This window comes from Hypanus sabinus, chromosome 2 (genome assembly GCF_030144855.1).
Source record: "Hypanus sabinus isolate sHypSab1 chromosome 2, sHypSab1.hap1, whole genome shotgun sequence".
NCBI classification, from domain to species: Eukaryota; Metazoa; Chordata; class Chondrichthyes; order Myliobatiformes; family Dasyatidae; genus Hypanus; species Hypanus sabinus.
In genome coordinates this window covers 10,469,720-10,497,565 of record NC_082707.1, presented here as the reverse complement: position 1 = coordinate 10,497,565, position 27,846 = coordinate 10,469,720, and the positions used below count along the sequence as shown (strand labels likewise).

General features: G+C 43.1%; 1 long non-coding RNA gene across 4 annotated transcripts in view; it reads right to left on the bottom strand.

Moving 5' to 3' along the window:
• The window catches only part of LOC132406399 (uncharacterized), a 34,973-nt gene extending 17,987 nt beyond the window's left edge, over positions 1-16,986 (bottom strand). For 2 of the 4 annotated variants that reach the window (XR_009516154.1, XR_009516151.1), the window contains exons 1-2: positions 16,821-16,986; positions 15,767-15,997 (exon numbers count right to left, since the gene is read on the bottom strand). This is a non-coding gene — a long non-coding RNA (uncharacterized LOC132406399). Of the gene's footprint in view, positions 1-6,864; positions 7,443-15,766; positions 15,998-16,820 lie in introns of those variants that run through there. The other 2 variants (XR_009516159.1, XR_009516153.1) reach the window with 2 other exon arrangements.
• Between the last annotated feature and the right edge of the window lie 10,860 nt (positions 16,987-27,846).

Sequence of the window (27,846 nt, the reverse complement as noted above, 5' to 3'; positions counted from 1 at the left end):
CCTCCTTCCCTTTCTTCCATGGTCCAATGTCCTCTCCTGTTGGATTCCTTCTTCTTCAGCCCTTTACCTCTTTTACCTATCAGCTCAGTTTTGCCCCTCATCCCCTCTTCCCCACCCACTCACCTTGTTCTCCATCTGGTCTCACCTATCAACCCTGATGAAGGGTCTTAGCCTGAAATGTTGACTGCACTCTTTTCCATAGATGCCGCCTGGCCTGATGAGTTCCTTCAGCATTTTGTGTGTTGCTTGGATTTATAACATCTGCAGATTTTCTCTTGTTCACTTATTATCTGTCAGCTTGAACTCCTTCTCAGTGAGTCTTACTTCAGTGGTGGGCAAGATGTTCAACTGAAGAAGATCCTGAGAGCTATGATTTGTGAGCATTTGGAGAGACATAATCTGATTAGAGATAGTCAGCATGGCTTTGTCAAGGGCAGGTCGTGCCTTAAGGTATGATTGAAATCGTTGAGGATATAAGAAGCACATTGATGAAGGTAGAAGAGATGTCATGTATATGGATTTCAGTAAGGCATTTGATAAGGTTCCCCCATGTAAGGCTCATTCAGAAAGTATTGAGGCATGGGATTCGAGGAGACTTTGCCTTGTGGGTCCAGAATTGGCTTGCCCACAGAAAGCAAAAGGGGGTTGTAGGTGGTTCACATTCTGCATGGTGGTCAGTGTCGAGTGGTGTTCCACAGGGATCTGTTCTGGGACCCTCCTCTTTGTGATTTTTATAAATGACCTGGATGAGGAAGCAGAAGGGTGGGTTTCTAAGTTTGCTGATAACACAAAAGTTGGGGTGGGGGGGCAGGGATTGTCAATAGTCTGGAGGATTGTCAGAGGTTACAATAGGACATCAATAGGATGCAGAACTGGGCTGAGAAGTGCCGTATGGAGTTCAACTCAGATAAGTGTGGAGTGGTTCACTTTAGTAGGTCAAATTTGAAGACAGAATATAGTATTAATGGCAAAACTCTTGGCAGGGTGGAGGATCAGAGAGATCTTGGGGTACATGCCCAATGGACACTCAGAGCTGCTGTGCAGATTGACAGTTCTCTTAAGAAGGTGTATAGTGTGATGGCCTTCATCAATCGTGGGATTGAGTTTAAGAGCTGTGAGGTAATGTTACAGCTGTATAAGACCTTAGTTCGACCCCATTTGGAGTACTATGTTCAGTTCTGATCACCTCACTACAGAAAGGATGTGGATGCTGCAGAGAGAGTTGCAGAGGAGATTTACAGGGATGTTGCCTGGATTGGAGACCACGCCTTATGAGAATAGATTGAGTGAACTTGGCATTTTCTCCTTGGAGTGACGGAGGAGGAGAGGTGACCTGATCGATGTGGATAAGATGATGAGAGGCACAGATCATGTGGATAGTCAGAGGCTTTTTCCCAGGGCGGACGTGGCTAACATGAAGGGGCATAGTTTTAATGTGCTTGGAAGTAAGTATGAGTGATGTCAGAGGTAAGTTTTTCACACAGAGTGTGGTGGGTGAGTGGAAACGATGGTGGTAGAGACAGATACAATAGGGTCTTTTAAGAGAGTCTGAGATAGGTACATGAAGCTTAGAAAATAGAGGGCTATGCGGTAGGGAAATTCTAGGTAGTTTCTAGAGAACGTTACATGGTCGGCACAATATAATATGCTGTAGATTTCTAAGCTCTGTGTCAGTCTTCACTGTGGAAGACGCTCACAGTATGGTGGAAGTTCCGGGTGTCAGGAGAACATGAAATGTGGTGTTACTGTGACTAGAGAGAAGATACTTGGAAAACTGAAAGGTCTGAAGTTAGCTAAGTCACCTGGATCGGATGGTGTGCACCACAGGGTTCTGAAAGAAGTAGCTGAAGCTATGTGGAGGTGTTAGTAATGATCTTTCAAGAATCACTGGAAAATTGCAAAATGTCAGTCCACTCACGAAGGGAGAGGCAGAAGAAAGGAAATGATAGGCCAGTTAATCTGACATCAGTGGCTGGGAAGATGTGGAGTTGATTATTAAGAATGAGGTCTCAGGGTACTTGGAGGCACATGATAAAATAGGCTGTAGTCAGCATGGTTTCCTCAAGGGAAAATCTTGTCTGATACATCTGTTGTATTTCTTTGAAGAAATAAGGAGCAAGATAAACAAAGAAGAATCATTTGATGTTGTACTTGGATTTTCAGAAGCCATTTGACAAGGTGCCTCACATGAGGCTGCTTAATAAGCTATGAGCCCGTGGTATTACAGTAAAGATTCTAGCATGGATAAAGCAGTGGCTGATTGGTGGGAGGCAAAGAGTGGGAATAAAGGGAGCCTTTTCTGGCTGGCTGCTGGTGACGAGTGGTATTCCACAGGGTTCTGTGTTGGGAACTGGTTCTTTTTATGTTAGATGTCAGTCAGTTGGATGGTGGAATTGATGGCTTTGTTCCAAAGATTGCAGGTGATCTGAAGATAGGTGGAGGGCCAGGTAGTTTTGAGGAAGCAGAGAGTACACAGAAGGACTGAGACAGATTAGGAGACTGGGCAAAGAAACAGCAAATGCAATATAGTGTTAGGAAGTGTATGATGATGCACCTTGACAGAAGAAATGAAAGGGTTGACTATTTTCTAAATGGAGAGAGGATACAAAACAGTGAGGTGCAAAGGGACTTGGGTGTCCATGTGCAGAATTCCCTAACAATTTATTTGCAGTTTGTCTGTGGAGAGGAAGGCAAATGTGATGTAAGTATTTCAAGAGGACTGGATGTAATGTTGAAACTTTATTAAGCCGCACCTGGAGTATTGTGAGCAGTTTTTGGAGCCCTTATCTTAGGAAGGATGTGCTGAAACTGTAGAGGGTTCAAAGGAGGCTCACGAAAATGATTCCAGGATTGATCAGCCTGTCATATGAAGAGTGTCTGATGGCTCTGGGCCTGTATTCACGAGAATTCAGAAGAGTGAGGGATGACCTCATTGAAACCTATGGAATGGTGAAAGGCTTTGATTGAGTGGACAAAGAGAGGATGTTTCCAACGGTGGGAGAGTCTGAGACCAGAGGACAGAGTCACACAATAGAAGGGCGTCCTTTTCGAATGGAGATGAAGATAAATTTCTTTTGCCAGTGGAAACTGTGGAATTCTTTGCCACAGGCAACTGTGGAGGCCAAGACTTTATGTATATTTAAGGCAGAGGTTTATAGATTCTGATTAGTCAGGACATGAGGGCTATAGAAACATAGAAACACAGAAAACCTATTGCACGATACAGGCCCTTCGGCCCACAAAGCTGTGCTGAACATGTCCTTACCTTATGAAATTACCTAGGGTTTATCCATAGCCCTCTATTTTTAAAATCTCCATGTACCTTTCCGGTCTCTTAAAAGACCCTATCGTATCCATCCCTCCACTTCCTCATCCAGGTCATTTATAAAAATCAAGAAGAGTAGGGGTCCCAGAACAGATCCCTGAGGCACACCACTGCACATCGACCTCCATGCAGAATATGACCCGTCTACAACCACTCTTTGTCTTCTGTTGGAAAGCCAGTTCTGGAACCACAAAGCAATGTCTCCTTGGATCCCATGCCTCCTTACTTTCTCAATAAGCCTTGCATGGGGTACCCTATCAAATGCCTTGCTGAAATCTATATACACTACATCTACTGCTCTACCTTCATCAATGTGTTTAGTCACATCCTCAAAAAATTCAATCAGGCTCGTAAGGCACGATCTGCCTTTGACAAAGCCATGCTGACTATTCCTAATCATATTATACCTCTCCAAATGTTCATAAATCCTGCCTCTCAGGATCTTCTCCATCAACTTACCAACCACTGAAGTAAGACTCACTGGTCTATAATTTCCTGGGTTATCTCTACTCCCTTTCTTGAATAAGGGAACAGCATCCACAACCCTCCAATCCTCCAGAACCTCTCCCATCCCCATTGATGATGCAAAGATCATTGCCAGAGGCTCAGCAATTTCCTCCCTTGCCTCTCACAGTAACCTGGGGTACATCTCATCTGGTCCCAATGACTTATCCAACTTGATGCTTCCCAAAACCGCCAGCACATCCTCTTCTTTAGTATATACATGCTCAAGCTTTTCAGTTCACTGTAAGACATCCCTACAATCACCAAAATCCTTTTCCGTAGTGAATACTGAAGCAAAGTGTTCATCAAGTACCTCTGCTATCTCCTCCAGTTCCATGCACACTTTTCCACTGTCACACTTGATTGGCCCTATTCTCTTACATCTTATGCTCTTGTTCTTCACATACTTGTAGAATGTCTTGGGGTTTTCCTTAATCCTGTCTGCCAAGGCCTTCTCATGGCCCCTTCTGGCTCTCCTAATTTCATTCTTAAGCTTCTTCCTTCTAGCCTTATAATCTTCTAGATCTCTATCATTACCTAGTTTTTTGAACCTTTCGTAAGCTCTTCTTTTCTTCAGCCTTTGTACACCATGGTTCCTGTACCCTACCATCCTTTCCTTGTCTCATTGGAATGTACCTATGCAGAACTCTACGCAAATATCCCCTGAACATTTACCACATTTCTTCCATATGTTTCCCTGAGAAAATCTGTTCCCAAGTTAAGCTTCCAAGTTCCTGCCTGATAGCCTCATATTTCCCCTTACTCCAATTAAACGCTTTCCTAACTTGTCTGTTCCTATCCCTCTCCAATGCTATGGTAAAAGAGATAGAATTGTGATCACTATCTTCAAAATGCTCTCCCACTGAGAGATCTGACACCTGACCAGGTTCATTTCCCAATACCAAATCAAGTACAGCCTCTCCTCTTGTCAGCTTATCTTCACATTGCATCAATAAACTTTCCTGAACACACCTAACAAACTCCACCCCATTTAAACCCCTCGTTCTAGGGACATCACAATCGATATTTTGGAAATTAAATTCTCCCATCACAATAAACCTGTTATTATTACTCCTTTCCAGAATCTGTCTCACTATCTGCTCCTTGATGTCCCTGTTACTGTTGGGTGGTCTATAAAAACACCCAGTTTTACCCCTTCCTGTTCCTAATTTCCACCCACAGAGATGCCGTAGACAACTTCCTCCTTTTCTGCAGCTATGACACTATCTCTGATCAGCAGTGCCACGCACCCACCTCTTTTGCCTCCCTCCCTGTCCTTTCTGAAACATCTAAAACCTGGCACTTGAAGTAACCATTCTTGCCCCTGAGTCATCCAAGTCTCTATAATGGCCACAACATCATAGCTCCCAGTACTGATCCATGCTCTAAGCTCATCTGCTTTGTTCATAATACTCATTGCATTAAAATAGACACATCTCAAACCATTGGTCTGAGAGCATCCCTTCTCTATCACTCGCCTATCCTCCCTCTCGCACAGTCTCCAAACTTTCTCTATTTGTGAGCCAACAGCCCCTTCCTCTGTCTCTTCAGTTCGGTTCCCACCCCCCAGCAATTCCAGTTTAAACTCTCCCCAACAGCCTTAGCAGACCTCCCCACCAGGATATTGGTCCCCCGGGATTGAAGTGCAACCTGTCCTTTTTGTACAGGTCACACCTACCCTAAAAAAGGTCCCATTGATCCAGAAATCTGAATCCCTGCCCCCTGCTCCAATCCCTCAGCCAGGCATTTATCCTCCGCCTCATTCTATTCCTATTCTCACTGTCGCATGGCACAGGTCGTGGCTTAAGGGTGAAAGGTGAAAAGTTTAAGGAGAACATGAGGGGAATCTTCTTCACTCAGTGGGTTGCGAGAGTGTGGAATGAGCTGCCAGCAGAAATGGTATATGGAAGCTCGATTTCAACGTTTAAGTGCAGTTTGGATAGGTACATAGATAGTAGGGATATGTGGGCTATGGTTCTGGTGCAAGTTGATGGAACTAGACAGTTTAAATGGTTTTGGCATGGAGTGGATGGGCTGAAGGGCCTGTTTCTGAGCTGTACTGCTTTATGACTCTATACAAGATTCCCTGAAGGTTCACTTGCATGTTGCATCTGTGGTAAGGAAGGCAAATGCAATGTTAGCATTCCTTTCATCAGGACCAGTATGTAAAAGCAAGGATGTAATGATGAGGCTCCGTAAGGCATTGGTCAGACTATATCTGGCATATTGTACGCAGTTTTAAGCCCCATAACTATGAAAGAACATGGTGGCATTAGAGAGGGTCCAGAGGAGGTTCCTGAGAATGATCCCAGGAATGAAAGAGATATGAGGGGTATTTGATGGCTCTGGGCCTGTACTTGTTGGAAATATATTGACCAGACTAGATAGAATAGATGTGTAGAGGATGATTCCTATAGTAGGAGAGTATAGAACCAGAGGGCACGGCTTCAGAATACAGGATGTCCTTTTAGAACAGAGATGAGGAGGAATTTCTTTCGCCAGAGGGTGGTGAATCTGTGGAATTCATCACCACAGAGAGCTGTGGAGGCCAAGTCATTGGGTAGATTTAAAATGGAGGTTGATTAGTAAAGGTGTCAAAGGTTACAGGGAGAAGGCAGAAGAAGGGGGTTGAGACAGATAATAAATCAGCCATGATGGAATGGTGGAGCAGGATCAATGGGCTGAATGGCCTAAATCTACTCCTATGAACCAATTACCATTGTTAGATTTGCTGAGGAATTGTAATGCTCCAATTAGCCGGTGCAGAAATGGGAAACAATCGGTCAGATGGAGAAGTTCCTACTGAGGAGCAGGTGCAAGGGTCATTTGTTTCCTGAGGTGGTCTATCCAAAGGCCAAGGGGGGATTTGCAAAGGTAATGCTAATGTGAGTGTCTGCTTTCCTCTCTGCCTTTCAGGCAGACCATAAACAGATCAGTAGACAAAGAGGTGTTGCACACACAGTATAAAATGAGCTTTATGGATTTATTACCATCTTTGGATGATAACTCCCATCATTAACCTGAGTGGTGTTTGTCTTCACACTAGGCCATGTGACAGTTTACAACCGGAGCAATGACTTCCATGATTGTATTTCATTCAGGAAATGTCCCATAATTTGATTTAGCCCCGAATCCATAAGTTCATAGTTCAAAGTAAATCTATCAACAACGTATATACTGTATGTATCACCATTTGCTGTACAGTAGCATTTCCTTGTGGGTATTCCCAGTAAATATAAAAGAATCAATGAAAAGCTGAACACACAGATGGACAAACAACCAAAGTGCTTAAGATGACAAACTGTGCAAATACAAACTGGAAAAGGAAAACAAAATAGAAATAATAATAATAAATAAGTAATAAATATTGAGAATTTGAGTTACTGAGTCTGTAGGTTGTGGGATCAGCTCAGTGAAGTTATCCACAATGGTCCAGGAGCTGATGGTTGAGGGGTAACAACTCTGGTGGTGTTGGACCTGAGGCTCCTGTACCTATGCCTGAGGGTAGAGGTGAAATGAGCCTGGCCTGGATAATGGGGGTCCTTAATGGTGGATGCTGTTTTCCAGTGACAGAACTCCTTGTAGATGTGCTCAATTCGTCAGGGGGCCTTACCTATGATGGATCAACACAGGTTCAGAGTTCAAAGTACATTTATTATCCAAGCACGTTTGTAGTATGCAACCCTGAGATCTGTCTGCCCACAGATAGCCACAAAACAAAGAAACACCATGTCAACCATGCAAAGGAAACATCAAACACCCAACCCCGCATAAAAAAACAAATCATGCAAATGGCAGAAAATGAGTGAGAAACACAGAATAGTAAATGACAAAGCATGGAGCCATTGAAACAGTCCCGATGTGTTTATTTTAGGTCAGTTCATTGCAGCTTTGCACTGTGCTATTTGTTGACTGCAGGCCGCAGAGCCAGTCTGAGCCAGTTAACAAAATCATGCCAATTAGCAATATAAAAAGGAGTCACCAGAAACCAGAAACACACTTAACATGAACTGTAATGTCCAATCCACAATCCACACTGATTGATCCTTGCTCAAGATCTAAGACTCCAGCCTTATCAAATGAGAGGGAGAATGCAAGCATCTTCCACAGAAGCTTAGCCAACCAATGCTGATGCCGATCTGAGCTCAAATGGTTCTAATGGCAGCCCTTTAGTATCAGCGAATCCCTGAGAAGGACAAAGGTCGGCTGAAAGTACACGTCTCCACATGTAGACTGAGTCCCTGGTCAACAGGGATCACACAATGTCAGGCTGGACAATAAAACTGAATGTGAAATAAAGAATGAGTTAGCTGTTCTAGCTCATTTGGGCTGTCTGGTATGGAAACACTAATGATTAGGAATGGAAAGGTCTACAGAATGTGCTGGATACAGCCCAATCCGTCACAGGCAAAGACCTCCCCACCACTGAGCATATTTACAAGGAATACAGCAACAAGAAAGCAGCATTCATGCCCCCCTCCCCATACCGACCATACTCACAGCTTACTAATACCATCAGGCAGGAAGCACAGAAACAGGTCCCGCACCACCAATTCAAGAACAGTTATTACCCATGAACTGTCAGGCTCCTGAACCAGCGTGGACACCAAATTGATTCCACTATCTCTGGGCTCACTTTCAAGGAATCTACAGCTCATGTTTTCAATATTATTTATTTATTTGCACAATTTGTCTTCTTTTGCACATTGGTTATTTGTTTTTCTTTGTTTATGTATAGCTTTTATACGTTCTATTGTCTTTCTCTATTCTACTGTGAATGTCTGGAAGAAAATAACTCTCAAGGTAGTACTATGTGGTGACCTATATGTACTTTGATAATACATTTACCCTGACTTTGAATTCCATCTTCACTGGTTTGCAGAGCATGATGTAGTTCCCTATTAACAGCTTTAAAGTGAGCGTATTTCAGTCCTTTGCATTCCTGTTCACCAATCCCTTTCCCAATCTGGATCCACCTCTGTTCCCTCCTTATGCACCCCTACATTTCAATCTAATATACATATCCCTCCAGTATCTTCAACACACATAATCCTTCCATCCAAGGTGAGAAATTTAAAGTTCACAGTAAGATCAAAGTATGTATATGTCACCATGTTCATTTTCTTGTTGGCAATTAGAGTAGAACACAGGAATACAAAAGAACCGTTGAAGAACTACACACAGTGTTGTGTCAAACTAATTAAACTAGTAATTAAATGCCTACCTAAACTAGTCCATTCTGCCTACACAGCGGCCACATCCCTCCATTCTCTGCATACACATTTGTCTATCTTAGAGCATCTTGAACTCCTATATCATATTTGCCTCCCTGGTAGCCCTCTTCCAGCGACCACCATTCTCTGTGCAAAATACTTGTCTGTTCATCTCTTTTTAACAGCCTCTCTCACCTTAAAAGCATGCCCTCTGGTTTTAGACACTTCAACCTGGGAAAAAGATACAAGCCCTCTCGTTGCCTCTGATCCATTTGTACACTGGAATCACATAGGAAGCTTTCTAATCAATCAGTACCTCTCCAGAACCCAAGAAATATTTGGAAGATTACGGCCAATTCATTGGTATCTCTATCAATATCATTATGTATCATGTCATATGACACGGGCCATCCTGGTCTTATGGCCATGGTTGTTCTTGGCAAATTTTTCTACAGAAATGGTTTGCCATTGCCTTCTTCTGGGCAGTGCCTTTACAAGACGGGTGACCCCAGCCATTATCGATACTCTTCAGAGATTGTCTGCCTGGTGTCAGTGGTCGCATAACCAGGACTTGCGATAAGCACCGCTGCTCCTACGACCATCCACCACCTGCTCCTGTGGCTTCACATGGCTCTGATTGGGGGTCTAAGCAGATGCTTCACCTTTCCTAAGGGTGACCCGCAGGCTAGCGGAAGGAAGGAGCACCTTACACCTCCTTTGGCAGAGACGATTCTCCACCCTGCCACTCACTCATCTAGGATCCTTGTATGGAATCCGTGAAACACACACAAAGTGCCGGAGGAACTCAGCAGGCCAGACAGCATCTATGGAAAAGAGTAATTTGTCAACATTTTGGGCTGAGACCCTTTGGCAGGACATGAAGTCCAGCAGACCCATTAGGTTGCCATGATTACCAGGATCGTTTTGGTCAGAACTCAGAAAGTCCCTTGGCACGATTTTGAAGATGTTTTCCCAGTGTAATGGGGTAATATTTATCTATCATCAACGGTATTGATGAGATGGCAGCATGCACCGTGGCCTCTCTGGGTCCAACAAGAGGTGAAAATGTTTGTCTATTAAGCATTTCTGTTGTTGTCACAAGAACCTGTTGGACACTGGTAATACAAAATACTGCAAATCCATTTTTTTGTTTTTTTGGTGAGACCGATGGGGAAGGAGTTGCATGGCCTCAGATGTTTCACAGTCCAGGCCCTCATGACATGGCATCACCTGTTACAGCTGCCCAGGAGAGGAGTTGGGTGGACGAGAACAGAGATGCAGCTGGTACGCTGGAATCTGTGTTGGGATTGGGGCTGGCCAGGCAGGCCAGCTCCCTCGTCAGAGGTACTCTCCAGTCTTCACTCCCTGGAAGACAATCTGGATTGCCTTTGTCTGCAGCTGCAGGAGATGAAGAACTGCTGAGTGCTTGTATTGCAGAAACGTGGCTCCAGAATAATATCCTATGCACCATCAATCTTCAGATCATGCCACTGTGGGACCTTTGCTGATATTATTCATGACTGACTGTGACTGTATGTACTCTGTTTTGCACGTTGGCCCTGGAGGAACACTGTTTCATTTCGCTGTATACATGTGTATGGTTGAATGCCAATTAAACTTGAATTTGAACTTGAACGTACACCAGAGACCGTGCCCATTTTTACTGTATTTGTAAAGGCAGATATTTCCTGCTGTAGTTCCACCTGAGTCACTTTGACTAGATCCAAATCACTTCACAACAAGTCAGCGAATCATACAGCAGAAAAACAGGCCATTTGGCCCATCTCATTCATGCTGACTGTGTTGCCCAGTGAGTTAACTCCACCTGCTGCTGCAAAGCAGCATATCCTGTATGACTGTGATAATAAGCCTAATTCTGATTCTGAGGTATTTGAATGAGCAGGATAGACGGATACTAGTGAAAGGGGTTTGCATGGTCAGTGTAGGTGAACTGAAGGGCTGTATGCTTCAATAAGCTGAGGTCATTATTGAAACAAAGAGGAGATCTGATAGTGATGGATCTGAAGGCAGTGCAGATGAAATTAGTTCCCTTAGAGGGTCGCCCAAGGGGTAGTGGTATCAAGCGGGGCTTCAGGGAAGGGGCAGAATGATTTTGTGTGGATTGCTTTAGAAGGAGCCAGTCTGAATTGACTCCTTCTGTACCAGAACAAAACATATTCATGCAAGGTGCACACCTACACATGTCCAGGTACCCATGCACTTGTGCACATGTACAAATACACATGCACATGTATACGTGCACGGGGGCACATTCAGATTGTGCAGCCTGCGTATAAACTCAGGAATCAAAATGTCGAGCATGGTGGGACTAACGTTCTGAGCTGCTTATACTTCAATTGAAGGAATCATAGAATGATAGAAAAATACAGCACAGAAACAGGCCCTTCAGCCCATGTCATCCATACCAAACCGTTTAAACTGCCTACTCCCATCGACCTACATCAGGACCATAGCCCTCCATATCCCTACAATTATGTACCTATTCTAACTTCTGTTAAATGTTGACATCAAGCTCTCGTGCACTACTCGTGTTGGCAACTTGTTCCTTAAACAGTTCACTTTTCACTCTTAACACATGACCTCCAGTTCAAAGTTAAAATTTTAGAGTTCAAAGTATACATAGAAACATAGAAAATCTACAGCACAATACAGGCCCTTCGGCCCACAAAGCTGTGCCAAACATGTCCCTACCTTAGAACTAACTAGGCTTTACCCATAGCCTCTATTTTTCTAAGCTCCATGTAGCCATCCAGGAGTCTCTTAAAACACCCCATCGTTTCCACCTCCACCACCACCGCCGGCAGCCCATTCCATGCACTCACCACTCTCTGTGTAAAAAACTTACCCCTGACATCTCCTCTGCACCTAATAATATGTTAATAAAGTATGTATAAATTATACAACCTTGAGGTTCTTCTCCCTACAGGCACTACATATCAAGAAATCTGAAAGACTCTATTAAGGAAAGACAAACATCCAATGCAGAGAGAGAGAAAAAAGAAACAAATTGTTCAAACAATCAAAGCAAGTAACCACATTCAGAATGACAGTGAGTCCATGGACATGAAGCCCGGAGCAGGCCACAGACCCAGCCTCAGTGCTGCGGAGAGTGCAGTAAACGTCGCAGAGCAGCGAGCAGAACCGGTTTAATCCTTGCCTCTATTCCTGACACCCGGCCTTTTCAATCCATCCAACCTGGCGTTTAGATTCTCCAAGCACTGGTTCATTCCTTGCATTAGGACCTAGGTCTGTTGCTTGGATATGTTCTGGGCCTGGTCCTGCCATCACATTTCGACCCGTGTCCAACCTTTCCAAATTGACCCGGCACTAAGATCGATCCAGCCTTGCTCTCGATTTAGGTGGATGAGCTCCAAAATTCCTCAGTTCCGTCTTTTCTCCACTTCACACACCCCGATTCCGTCTAGAACATTCCTCGATCTCGCTCCAACTTTGCTTCTGACACATATGCCCTGACCCTTGAGTCAGCCTCACCTTCACTCATTTCTTCATTGTTTGCAGTGATCATTTACCAAGATTTCCCACAGAAAAAGTGTTATTAATAAAGTTGTATTTCTTGCATTATGAACCACCAGTAAGCTGTCACCCATCTTAAACCGGAACCAGAACTCTCAAGTAACACCACCCAAGCACTATGCCTGCTTGCATTCACCCCAGCTAGAGCCTTCATATTCTTGTATACCTCTATTGGCGCCGCAGGAAAGGTGGATGAGCTTAGGGCATGGATCAGCACGTGGAATTAAGACATTGTAGCCATTAGTGAGACTTGGTTGCAGGAGGGGCAGGACAGGCAGCTCAATGTTCCGAGGCTCTGTAGCTTTAGATGCGACAGAGTGAGAGGGATCAGAGGAGGAGACATTACTCGTCAGGGAAAGCTTCATGGGAGTGCTCAGTCAGGACAGACTGGAGAACTCAACTGGTGAGGCTTTGTGGGTAGAACTGAGAAATAAGTAAGGTATGACCACATTAATGGGATCATATTATTGCCCGCCCAACAGTTCCTGGGATGTAGTGGAGTAAATTTGTAGTGAAATTGGATTGTTGCAAGAAACATAAGGTTGTTATAATAGATTATTTTAATTTTCCACATATTGACTGGGACTTCCGTATTGTAAATGGACTAGATGGAATAGAGTTTTTCAAATGTGTTCAGAAAAGTTTCCTTAATCAGTAAAAGTCCCGATGAGAGAGTGCGCAATACCTGATCTGCTATTAGGACAGGTGACAGAAGTGTGTGTGGGGGTACAGGTTGCATCTAGTGATATAATGCCATTAGTTTCCTAAATATGGAAAATGATTGGTCTGGTCTGTGAGTTGAGATTCCAGATTGGAATAAGGCCAGCTTTGATGATATCAGAAAGGATCTCACAAGTGTGGATTGTGTCAGGATGTTTTCTGGAAAATGTGTACTTGGTAAGTGGGAGGCCTTCAAAAGTGAAAGTTTGAGAGTACGGGTTTTGTATGTGCCTGTCAGAATAAAAGGCAAGGGTAACAGCTTTAGGGAACCTTTTGTTTTCGAGAGATATTGAAATCCTGGTTAAGAAAAAGGAGGTTCATAGCAGGAATAGGCAAGTAGGAACAAATGAGGGATGAAGAGTGTATAAGAAATGCTTGAGAACAATTAAGAAGGAACTGAGGAGCTGAAAAGATGACATTAGGATTCTGTAGCAGACCAAGTGAAGGAGAATCCCAAGGGATCCTAAGGATATATTAAGAGCAAGAGGTTAGCAAAGGACAAAATTGATCCTCTGGAATATATGAGTGGTAATCTATGCATGGAGTTGAAAGAGATGGGGGAAGATCTTAAATAGCATCTTTGCATCTGTATTTACTTGGGAGATGGATGCGGAGTCTATAGGTGTGAGGCAAAGCAGCAGTGAGCTCATGGACCCTATACAGATTACAGAGGAGGTAGTGCTTGCTATCCTGAGGCAAATTAGGGTGGATAAATCCCTGGGGCCTGACAAAGTGTTCCCTTGAACCCACTTGGAAGCTAGTACTGGGCCCTAGCAGAGATATTTAAAACATCCTTAGCCACGGGTGAGGTATCAGAGGACTGGAGGATAGCTAAGGTTGTTCCATTGTTTAAGAAAGACTCTAAGAATAAGCCAGGAAATAATAGGCTGGTAGGCCTAACATCAGTAATGGGCTAGACAAGAGTCTGATCACAGATAGTCAACATGGCTGTGTGTGTGGTAAGTCATGTCTAACCAATCTTATAAGTTTTTTTGAGGAAGTTATCAAGAAAGTTGATGAAGGCAAGTCAACATGGACTTCAGCAAGATTTTTGACAAGGTTCCGCATGGAAGGTTGGTCAAGAAGGTTTGGTCGGTTGGTATTCAAGATGGGGTAAAAATTGGATTAGACATTGGTTTCAAGGGGGAAGCCACCTCTCTGACTGGAGGCCTGTGACTAGCGGTGAGCCATAAGGATCGGTGCTGGATCCACTGTTGTTTCTACATCAGTCATCTGGATGATAACGTGATTAACTGGATCAGCAAATTTGAAGATCACTTCAAAATTGGGAATGTAATGGACAGCAAGGATCTGGAAGATGCGTGTGCGTGTACATTTGCAGAGATGTTACATGGTGCATACTCACAATAAACAGTGGAAAATGGGCTTGGGCTAGCGTGTACAATATGTGCACTGATACACACAAGCACATACGCACATGTAGATATACACATGTCTAACTCCATAGAGCCCCACACATGTAAACATCTACCATCATAGAAATACAACATTTCTTTAAAGCTTCTCAGACATTAGTACTACCAAGTTACCCTAGACCGCTTGTTCATGTTTTGTGATACGTCGTGCCCTCATCCCAAATAAAGCACTTCCATTGTTTGAAGACAAGGACCAATGTCTCCACTCTCGCTGTGACACCACTCTGTGAGAGAGTGAGAGAGAGCCTGTGGTACTGTCAGGCGAATAATTAGTTTTTGTTGTACTGCAGATCATGGTCTTTCTTGGGGGCTTTGCTATTGCTTGCTTGGCGCGTGGAGGGGGCTGATGCTTTTCTTCTGAAGTAAATGGAGGAGGGGGAGGGCTGATGCTTTGCTGTTGCCTGTGTGTGGGAGGGGCTTTAGGGTTCTAACATTCTTACTGTCACTCATTCTTTGGGGCACTCTTCTGTTTTATGGATGTCTGTGAAGGACAAGAATTTCAGGTTGTATATTGTAGACATTCTCTGATAGTAAATGGAACTATTGAACTATCAAACCATTGAACCATGCTGGATTCACACCATAAGACCACAAGACATGGCCATTCAGCCCATCAAGTTCTCTCTACCATTCCATCATGGCTGATTTATTATCCCTCTCATCCTCACTCTCCTGCCTTCTCCCTGCAACCTTTGACACTCTTACTAATCAAGAACCTATCTACCTCCACTTTAAATATACCCAATGACTTGGTCTCCGCAGCTGCCTGTGGCAATGAATTCCATAGATTCACCTCATTCTGGCTAAAGAAATTCCTCCTCATCTCTGTTCTAAAGGGTCATCCTATTTTGAGGCTGTGCCCCCTAGTCATAGACTCCCCTGTTATAGGAAACATCTTGTCCATGTCCACTCTATCTAGGATTTTTATGGCACCTCAGCCATCTCTGCAGTCCACAGATGTCCTGTTCTTTCAGGTCTTTTACCCCGGTTCCACCACCCACACACCCACTGACCGATGGAGGCAGAAGAAGGTGAAATATCTCCTCTGGAAGATAACATGCTCCATCGTTGCCCTTCCTCATCAGAACCCAAGAGTTGCCGTACCGGGGTTTGAATTCTGGACATTCTCGCGGTCAAGGTTGCTTCCCACAAGCTGGAGTCAGGACCTGGGTACTACAATACATGAGAGGTGCTGGAAATCTGGAGCAACATGCACTGGAGGAGCCCAGCATGTCAGGCAGCATCTATGGAGAGAAATAAACAGTCGCCATTTCAGTCTGAGACCCTTCATTCTCTGGAAGGAATGAGAACAGAAACCACAGTAATCAGGTGAAGGAATTGGAGGAGGAGGGGGAAAGCATGAGCTGGTGAGGGAATCCAGGTGTGGTGAACTACATATACCTGTCTGGACACGCCCCCTGCTGACTGCTCCTGCGGCTCCTCCCACAGACCCCGGTATAAAGGCGATTGGAGGCACTGCTCCTCCCTCAGTCTCCAGGATGTTGTGTGATGGTCACTTGCTGCTTGTGCTTTCTTCCAGCCAATAAAAGCCTACCTTAACCCACATCTCAGCGTTATTGATGGTGCATCACCAGGTGGGAGGGGAATTCCAGTTTCCTCTGTAAGAAACTTGTACATCATTCCTATGAGTCCCAGGGAGCTTCGGTTTCCCCCCACAGTCCAAAGACCAATTGGTTAGTAAGTTACTTGCTCACTGTAAATCGTCCTGTGGTGAGGATGGTGTTAAATAGGTGGGTTGGTGTGGTGTCAAAGGGCCTTTTCCACGCTACATCTCTAAATAATAAATAAATAAATACGCTCCATGGATCAAGCATCGTCTGTGGGAGGAAAGAAACTGTTGAAGTTTGGGTCGAGCCCACAGTTCTGATTTAAGGCTTCAACCTGAAACATTGAAAGTTCCTCCCACAGATGTTGCTCGGTCTGCTGAGTTCCTCCAGCAGATCGTGTGTTCCTCCAGATTCCTGCACCTGCGGTGTCTCGTGTGTCTACTTTCGCTACAGCCCTTCCCTGCAGTCACAGCCACCTCCTGCCTGGCCTTGTTATTACCTGGGTTGTTGAATGGTGTCAGGCTTCACTTTGGGCCTAGTGGAGTCCCGAAGCGTTGCTTGCTGGCTCCTTCTTCCCTGTGTAGTCAAGTGCTCCCCTCCTGGATGAGAGGGCGGACAGGCACGCTGCTTAGATTGACTGAAACTCCTTACTGGTGTCAAGCCGCCCTCGGACTCGAACCAGTGATCACAGGAATGCAAAATGAATGCCTCACTAGCAGCTCGGAATCAACTGGCCTGCAATCTCAACAGCTACTGCCTAAATCATGGAATACTTGATATATAAAGAGGCAGAGGCGTGCGGTAACCATCTCGCACTGTGAGCTGTACCTCAGCAGGTCACACTCCCAGGGTGTGAAGCACAAGATTCTTGGCCGGGGTACTGGCTGGGCACTGGGACGTTGGCACGCTGCTCTGTCTAAACTAGCATTTCTCAGACGAGGCTTTAAAATGACAGGGAAGGCAGGTGCAATGTTGGCATTTATTTCAAGAGGACTAGAATATAAGAGCAAGGATGTAAGGCTAAAGTTGTATAAGGCATGGGTCAGACCACAATTTGGAGTATTGTGAGCAGTTTTGGGGCTCCTCACTGAACAAAGGATGTGCTGGCATTGGAGAGAGTCCAGAGGATGTTCATGAGGATGATCCTAGGAATAAGAAGCTTCATGCATGAGGACTTCTGATGGCTCTGGGCCTGTACTCGTTGGAGTTTAAAGATGAAGGTTAGCTTTATTTGTCACATGTACATTATTTTGAGGATGTGACTAAACACACTGATGAAGAGCCGTAGAAGGAGCGTATATGGATTTCAGCAAGGCATTTGATAAGGTACCCCATGCAAGGCTTATTGAGAAAGTAAGGAGGCATGGGATCCAAGGGGACATTGCTTTGTAGATCCAGAAATGGCTTGCCCACAGAAGGCAAAGAGTGGTTGTAGATGGGTCATTTTCTGCATGGAGGTCGGTGACCAGTGGTGTGCCTCAGGGATCTGTTCTGGGACCCTTACTCTCTGTGATTTTTATAAATGACCTGGATGAGGAAGTGGAGGGAAGGGTTAGTAAGTTTGCTGTTGACACAAGGGTGTTGTGGATAGTGTGGAGAACTGTCAGAGGTTAAAGCGGGACATTGATAGGATGCAAAACTGGGCTGAGAAGTGGCAGATGGAGTTCAACCCAGATAAGTGTGAAGTGGTTCATATTGGTAGGTCAAGTATGATGGCAGAATATAGTATTAAAGGCAAGACTCTTGGCAGTGTGGAGGATCAGAGGGACCTTGGGGTCCAGGTGCATAGGACACTCAAAGTTGCCACGCAGGTTGAATCTATGGTTAAGAAGGCATATGGTGCAGTGGCCTTCATCAATCGTGGGATTGAGTTTAAGAGCCAACAGGTAATGTTGCAGCTATATAGGACCCCGGTCAGACCCCACTTGGAGTACTGTGCTCAGTTCTGGTTGCCTCACTACAGGAAGGACGTGGAAACCATAGAAAGGGTGCAGAGGAGATTTACAAGGACGTTGCCTGGATTGGGGAGCATGCCTTATGAGAATAGGTTGAATGAACTTGGTCTTTTCTCCTTGGAGCGATGGAGGGTGAGGTGTATAAGATGGTGAGAGGCATTGATTGTGTGGATAGTCAGAGGCTTTTTCCCAGGGCTGAAATGGCTATCATGAGAGGGCACAGTGGGTCTTTTAAGAGACTTGTGGATAGGTACATGGAGCTTGGAGGGCTATGGGTAACCCTAGGTAATTTCTAAGGTAAGGACATGTTCGGCACAGCTTTGTGGGCCGAAGGGCTTGTATTGTTCTCCAGGCTTTCTATGTTTCTATGTTTCTAAGAACAGGCTTTGTCAGTAACCGAACTGTGTGCATTTTTTTTACAGGGCAGGGCACCTCTACAACCCGCAGCTCCAATTTAATCTCATTGATAGGAACACCTGACTCCAAATAGCTTTTGTAGAAGGCATTGAGTGAAGTTATTCAGTTTGACCATCAGACATAGGAGCAGAATTCCGCTATTCAAGTCTGCTCCGGGTCTGCTCCTCCATTCAATCATGGTTCATCCTTTTCTCCCCTCTTCAGCCCCATGCCCCGGCCTTCTCCCTGTAACCCTTGATGCCATGTCCAGTCAAGAAACTATTAAGCTCACCCAAAGATCTGGCCTCCACAGCTGCCTGTGGTAACAAATTCCACAAATTCACCACTCTCTGGCTAAAGGGATTTTTCTGCAGCTTTGTTTTAAATGGACGCCTTTCAATCCTGAGGCTGTGCCCCCTTGCCCTAGACTCCCCCACATTGGGAAATATCCTCTCTACATCTACTCTGTCTAGGCCTTTCAACATTCAAAAGGTTTCAATGAGATCCCCTTGCATCCTTCTAAATTCCAGTGAGTACAGACTCAGAGCCATCAAACATTCTTCGTAGGATAACCCTTTCATTCCCAGAATCATCACTGTGAACCTCCTTTGAACAGTCTCCAATGCCAGCACATCTTTTCTTAGACGAGGAGCCCAGAACTGTTCACAGTACTATTAAGTGTTCTTGGGTTCGTTGTCCATTCAGAAATCTGATGGTGGACGGGCTGAAGCTGTTTCTGAAATGTTGAGTGTGTGTCTTCAGGCTCCTGTACCTTGCCCTTGATGGTAGCAATGAGAGTTCTGGCTGTTGTCCATGCAGCTTCTTGTGAAGACACCCTGTAGAGACTACTTTTGAAACAAACTTTTGGACTCCAACCTTCTTCTGTGGCTCTGTGATGGGCTTTGACTGATAAATGCTTCTGTGGGTTACTTGGGGCATTTGAACTGCATCAGTTGTAGATTGTTGAAAGGTTATGAAATACAAGCTGTTGTTCCTGCTTGTGCTGAGGCAATCGTTGGCCTGGTCCCAGATTACCCAACTGATGGAAAGGCACTTAACTTCGAACGTTTCTTACTACCCAATTGTGCTCTGGTCATGGTGACCTGAGAGAATCTGGGCATCACCACAAAGGTCACTCGGTTCGAGGAAATCCATTTTGCTTGTTGGCCTCCACCTGAGGCTGCATCACCAACTCATCGTGGCAACCAGACTTCTGTTCATGGCCATCTCCCCACACCCACCCGCCTGGTTTAGTGGCACCTTCGCAGCTCTATTGAACCTATTTGCAAAGGCCATTTCTTATTTCGTCCGGAGTTCAAAGCTGGCCTGTATTGTTTTCAGTGATTTTCATGCTACAAGGACACAGATCGAGACACAGTTGCTGGACTCAATTGCCACGTGACTCCACACACTGCTGAAAAATCTCTTCAGTTTGACTGCGATTGTATTTCACTCCTGACAAACCTGATTGTTCAAATGGGTTAGAAGTTCCAGGAAGGCTTTTGAACCAGCAGTTTATCAAACATATAATGAAATGACCTGCGTCTTAGCCAACGACTGCTCACCCCACTGCTTCCAGCTAGGTTTTCCACCTGACCACTGGATGGTGGGAGTGACAGGGTGGTGCAATCACTCAAATCGAGTATGATGTTCTTTCAAGGGGTCTGAGGTATCCATTTGCTTCAAGGAGGCCCAAGAACAGCATGGTGACCTGCCACAATGGCAACTCCCCAGCAGCACTTACATCCACAGTGATGAAGTGTATTGAGTGGTTGGGTGAAATATATCAACTCCTGCCTGAGAAGTGATTTGGATTCACTTCGATTTGCCTACCAGAGCAACTGGTCCACAGTAGGTGCCATCTTATCAGCTCTTCACTCAACCCTTGAACATCTAGACAGCAAAGGTACATACATCAGGATGCTCTTTATCGACTACAGCTCAGCATTCAGTACCATCACCCCCTCAAAACTAACCAGAAAGGTCCAAGATCTTGGCCTCAGTACCTCCTTGTGCAATTGGATCTTCGATTTCCTCCCCAGTCACTTTGGATTGGCAACAGCATCTCCTCCACAATCTCCATCAGCACAGGTGTACCACAGGGCTGTGTGCTTAGCCCCCTGCTCAACTTCTTTCCACTTAAGACTGTGTGGCTAAGCAAATCTCCAAAGCCATGTTCAAGTTTGCTGACGACACCACTGTTATAGGCCCAATCAAAGGTGGTGACAAATCAGCATGTGGGGGTAGATTGAAAATCTGGCTGAACGATGCCATAATAATAACCTTTTACTCCATATAGTCCTATGTTGAGTTTAACACTGCCTGGAACTCCTGTGATGCTACTGGTACCAAGCTATATCGGTCTCTGCCATTCCTTTGGTTCATCAGATGCGTGGAGAGAGAGAGAGAGAGAGAGAGAGAGAGAGAGAGAGAGAGAGAGAGAGCTTGCTACGTGGGCAACAGCTTGCTCTCCATATCGTACTGCCCCGGCTTGCATATGTATAGATAGCTAGGATGCAACACCTTGACCTATGGACGCCTCACTCACTCACTCAACGTCAGCAAGACCAAGGAGCTGATTATTGACTTCAGCAGAAGGAAACCAGAGGTCCTCATTGGAGGATCAAAGGTGGAATGGGTCCTCAGAGGACCTGTTCCGGGACCAGCACGTAAACGCAAATACAAAGAAAGCAGGGCAGCACCACTATGACCTAAGGAGCTTGCAGAGATTTGGCGTGACATCCAAGACTTTTTTTGTTAAACTTTTTTTTATTGTATTTCAAGTAGTTACAAAATAAAAGTAGTGAAAAAAAATGTATATTACCCATCCCCCCTCCCCTTAACCCCTCCCCCCTAGCATCCCTATAGAAAAAAAAGAGAAAGAAAGAAAGGAAAAAAAAGAAAGAAGGAGTGCCTGGATATTGGAAGATCCCCACATGCTCCATGGAGTTCATAATAACTTTAATATATATATTTATTTCTTTCCCCAAATAACCAATTATTTCATCTTCGGAGCATCTATATATTTAATCCTGTCTTTTGCAAATAAGGGCGCCAAATTTTCAAAAAGGTTTCATATTTATCTCTTAAATTATAAGTAATTTTTTCAAGTGGAATACAGCTATAAATTTCTTTCTTCCAGTGATCTATACTTAAATATGTATCCAATTTCCAAGTAACTGCAATAGCCTTTTTGGCTACTGCCAATACAATTTTTATAAATTCTTTCTGATATTTATTCAATTTGGGTATCGGTTTTATCCCTTCAATATCACCTAATAAAAATTATATTGGATTATGTGGAAGTTGTATTCCAATAATTTGTTCCAATAAAATTCTTAAATTTGTCCAAAAAGGTTAAATTTTAGAACAAGACCAAGTAGAATGTGAAAAAGTACCAATTTCTTGGTTACATCGGAAACATTGATCAGATAGATTTGGGTTTAATTTATTTATTTTTTGTGGTGTAATATATAATTGATGTAAAAAGTTATATTGCACTAATCTTAACCGGACATTTATTGTATTTGTCATACTCTCAAGACATAGTCTTGACCAATTATTTTCTTCAATTTTAATATTCAAGTCACTTTCCCATTTTTGTCTTGATTTATGGACTCCTTGTTTAATTGCCTGTTTTTGAATCAAATTATACATACAAGAGATAAATTTTTTAATCTTTCCTTTTTGAATTAAAGTTTCTATTTCATTAGATTTCGGCAATAACATTGTTTGACCTAATTTTTCTCTTAAATAAACCCTTAGTTGAAAGTAACAAAAAAGAGTGTTGTTTGATACTTTATATTTATTCTTTAATTGATCAAATGACATTAATATACCTCCTTCAAAACAATCACCTATATATCTAATCCCTTTTTGAAACCAATTATATAAAAGTTGATTATCCATTGTAAAAGGAATAAGTCTATTTTGAATTAAAGATCTCCTTGCCAATAAGGATTTCTTTATCTCATCGTCAACATTTATCTTATTCCATAAGTCAATCAAATGTTTTAATATAGGAGATTCTTTCTTTTCCCGCATCCATTTAGATTCCCATTTATATATAAAATCTTCTGGTATATTTTCTCCTATTTTATCTAATTCTATTCTAATCCATGCCGGTTTATCTTTCTCAAAAAAAGATGCAATAAATCTAAGTTGATTTGCTTTATAATAATTCTTAAAATTTGGAAGTTGTAACCCTCCTAGATCAAATTTCCATGTCAATTTTTCCATCGATATTCTTGACATCTTACCTTTCCCAAGAAACTTCCTCACATATTTATTTAACTCTTGAAAAAACTTCTGGGGTATTTGTATTGGTAGTGATTGAAATAAGTATTGCAATCTAGGAAATATATTCATTTTTATGGTATTTACTCTACCTACTAATGTTATTGGTAATACCATCCATTTATCAAGATCTTCTTGAATTTTTTTCAATAGTGGTAAGTAATTTAATTTATATAAATTCTTTGTATCATTATCAACTCTTATACCTAAATATTTTATACCATTTGCCGGCCATCTAAATTGGGTTATTAATCGACATTGACTATAATCTCCTTTAGTAAGAGGTAAAATTTCACTTTTATCCCAATTTATTTTATAACCTGATATTCTCCCATACTCTTCTAATCTATAGGATAATTTACGCAACGAATGTAATGGGTTTGTTAGATAAAGCAGAACATCATCAGCAAATAAGTTAATCTTGTATTCTTCATGATTAACTCTAAAACCCTTAATATCTGGGTCCACTCTAATTAACTCAGCTAATGGCTCTATCGCCAACACAAATAAAGCAGGTGATAATGGACAACTTGCCTAGTTGACCTTGTTAACTGAAATGGTTTTGAAATTTGACCATTTGTCACTACTTTAGCTTTGGGATTAGTATTTAAGGTTTTAATCCATTTTATAAAAGATACTCCTAATCCATATTTTTCCAATACCTTAAATAAAAAATCCCATTCCAATCTATCAAATGCTTTTTCTGCATCTAAAGCAACTGTCACGCTCATTTCTTCCCTCTTTTGTGCTAAATGAATTATACTAAATAACCGAGTTACATTATCTGCTGATTGTCTGTTTTTAATAAATCCTGTTTGATCCATATGTATTAATTTTGGTAAGTATTTAGATAATCTGTTAGGTAAGATTTTTGCTATTATTTTATAATCAGTGTTTAATAAAGAAATAGGTCTATATGATGCTGGCTTTAAAGGATCTCTATCTTTTTTTGGCAATACTATTAAGATAGCTGTCGAAAAAGATTCTGGAAGTTTATGTGTTCTTTTCGCTTGATGCATTAACTCCATAAAAGGAGGAATTAATAAATCATTAAACTTTTTATAAAATACAGGCGGAAAACCATCTTCTCCTGGGGATTTATTACTTTGAAGTGATCCTAGGGCTTCTTCGACCTCCTTCAATGTGAAAGGCATATCTAATCCCTTCTGTTCTTCCGTATTTAATTTTGGAAGAGTTATTTGTGATAAAAGTCTTTCTATCTTGACATTGTCATTTTGTGATTCTGATTTATACAACTCAGAATAAAAATTCTTAAAAGTTTCGTTAATTTCTAAAGGTTTATAAATAATTTTATTTACTCTTGTTCGAATTGCATTTATTGTTTTAGAAGTCTGGTCTGTTTTTAACTGCCATGCAAGGACCTTATGTGATCTTTCACCTAGTTCATAATATCTCTGTTTAGTTCTCATAATTGCTTTTTCTGTTTGATATGTCTGGAGACATCCAAGACTTTGACAGACTTCTGTAGATGTGCAGTGGAGAGTATATTGAATTGAATTGACTTTATTTCTTACATCACATACATGAAGAGTAAAAATCTTTACATCTCCGTCTAAATATGCAATTTATAGTAATCTGTAATAAATAGTATGTACAACAGGACAGCCAATATAACATAGAAATACAATTGTATCAGCATGAATTAATCAGTCTGATGGTCTGATGGAAGAAGCTGTCCCAGAGCCTGTTGGTCCTGGCTTTAATGCTGCAGTATTGTTTCCCACATGGTAGCAGCTGGAACAGTTTATTGTTGGGGTGACTCGGGTCCCCAATGATCCTTCAGGCCCTTTTTTCGCACCTGTCTCTGTAAATGTCCTGCATCGTGGGAAGTTCACATCTCCAGATGCGTTGGGCTGTCACACCACTCCCTGTAGTATCCTGTGATTGGGCGAAGTAGAGTTCTTGTACCAGGCGGTGACACAGCCAATCAGGATGCTCTTGATAGTGCCCCTATAGAAAGTCCTTAGGATTTGGGGATTCATGCCAAACTTCTTCAACCATCTGAGGTGAAAGAGGTGCTGTTGTTCCTTCTTCACCACACAGCCTGTATGCACAGAACATGTGAGATCCTCGGTGATGGGGTTGAGAGCTGTTCACCTCTCAACCCCAGGTCCATTGATGTCAATAGGGGTTAGCCTGTCTCCATTCCTCCTGTAGTTCACAACCAGCTGCTTTGTTTTTGCGACATTGAAGGAGAGATTGTTTTCTTGACACCACTGTGTCAGGCAGATGACTTCTTCTCTGTAGGCTGCCTCATTACTGTTTGAGATTAGGCCAATCGATGTAGTGTCATCAGCAAATTTAATTAGCAGATTGGAGCTGTGGGAGGCAACACAGTCATGGGTATACAGAGAGTAAATGAGGGAGCTAAGGACACAGCCCTGAGACAGACAGACAGACAGGCAGACAGACAGACATACTTTATTGATTCCGAGGGAAATTGAGGGTCTCCTGTATTGAGGGTCAGAGGGGTGGAGGTGAGGGAGCCCACTCTTACCACGTGCCGGCAATCTAACAGGAAGTCCAGGATTCAGCTGCACAAGACAGGGTGACGGCCGAGGTCTCAGCTTCTTGTCGAGCCTGGAGGGAATTATGGTGTTGAATGCTGAACTGTAGTCCAAGAATAACATTCTCACATAAGCATCCTTCTTCTCCTTTATCTCTCACACCAACCAATTTCCCAGTTCTTTGTTTCACCCTTCCCGATCTCTCAGTTTCACCTATCACATACTACCTTGTACTTCTTCCTTCCCACCCCCACCTTCTCAGTCTGACTTCTCATTTCTTCTTTCTGGCCCTGTTAAAGGGTCTTGGCCTGAAACGTCAATTGTTTACCCTGTTCCATAGATGCTGCCTGGCCTGCTGAGTTCCTCCAGCATTTTGTTTGTATTACTTTGATTTCCAGCACCTGCAAGTTTTCTCTTGCTTGTAACTTCACTCAAATTCGCTTGCCCCGTCAGTGAAATGTTCCTACAATCAAACTGACTCATTTTCAAGGACTCTTCATCTCGACTCCTCAGTATTTATTGCTGATTTATTTATTATTATTATTTCTTTCTTTTTGTACTTGCATAGATTGTTATCTTCTGCAGTTTGGTTGAATGCCCAAATTGGGGCTTCTTTCATTGATTCTGATCTGATTATTATTTATAGTTTATTTATTTTATTGAGATACAGTATGGAATAGGAAGCCTTACAGCCTTTTGAACCATGCCACCCAGCAACCGTAGCCTAATCATGGGCCAATTTACAATGACCAATTCACATACAAACCCATACATCTTTGGAGTTGGGAGGAAACTGGAGGAAACCCACGTGGTCACGGGGTGAATGTACAAACTCCTTACAAACTGTGCTGGGAATTGAACCTGGGTCACTGGTACTGTAAAGTGTTCTGCTAACCACTACGCTACCGTGCTGCCCCTCTTCTGTAGATTATTGAGAATGCCCACAAGAGAATGAATCTCAGGGTTGTATATGGTGACATATATGCACTTTGATAATAAAATTACTTTGAAATTTGAACTTTAACATTAACTTTCAGAAGGCCTTTGACAAGGCACTATGCTTGAGTCTGCTTACCACATCAAGAGCCCATGTTATTAAAGGAAAGTTTCGAGCATTGGTTGATTAGTAGGAGGCTGTGAGTGGGAATAAAAAGATCCTTTTCCGGTTGGCTGCCAGTGACCCCGCAGTGGTGTTCCTCAGGGGTCAGTGCTGGGACCACTTCTTTTTATGCTGTAGATAAATGATTTAGATGATGAAATAGAAGGCTTTGTTGCCAAGTTTGCAGATGATACGAAGATTGGTGGAGGGGCAGGAAGCGCTGAGAAAACAAGTAGGATGCAGAAGGACTTAGATTAGGAGAATGGGCAAGAGAGTGGCAAATGAAATACAATGTTAGAAAATGCAAGGTAATGCACTTTGGCAGTAGAAATAAATGTGCAGACTATTTTCTAAATGGGGAGAAAATCGAAAAATCTGAGATGCAAAGGGACTTGCGAGTCCTTGTGCAGACCACCCTAAGGGTTAACATGCAGGTAGAGTCGGTGGTGAGAAGGCAAATGCCTTGTTAGCATTCAGTTCAAGAGGTCCAGAGCAGGGATGTGATGCTGAGGCTTTATAAGACACTGGTGAGGCCTCACCTTGAGTATTGTGAACAGTTTTGGGCCCCTCATCTGTGCAAAGGTGTGCTGGCATTTTAGAGAGTCCAAATGAGGTTCACAAGGAATGAAAAGGTTATCCTAAGATAAGGCCATAAGATATAGGAGCAGAAGTAGGTCATTCAGCCCATCGTCTGCTCCGCCATTCAAACATGGACTCATATAATTCATCCAGTCATCCCCACTCTCCTGTCTTCTCCCCATACCCTTTGATGCCCTGGCTAATCAAGAACCTATCACCTCTGGATCATTGCACAGCACCCAGTCCAGCACAGCCAATCCCCTAGTGGGGTCAACAATAAACTACTCTAAAAAGCCATCCCTTAAAACACTCTACAAATTCTCTCTCTTGAGGTCCAGTACTGACCTAGTTTTCCCAATCAACTTTCATGTTAAAATCCCCAACAATTACCATGACATTGCCCTTCTGACACGTCTTTTCTATCTCCTGTTGTAATTTGTAATCCTCATCCCGGCTGCTGTTTGAAGGCCTGTATACAACAACATTAGGGTCCTTTTACCCTTGCCATTTCTTAACTCAACCCATTGACACTCTACACCTTCCGATCCTATGTCATCCCTTTCTAAAGATTTAATATTATTTCTTATACACAGGGCCTCACCACCCCCTCTGCCTACTAACCTATCATACGAGGAACCTTATCATACGAGGAACGTTTGATGGCTCTGGGTC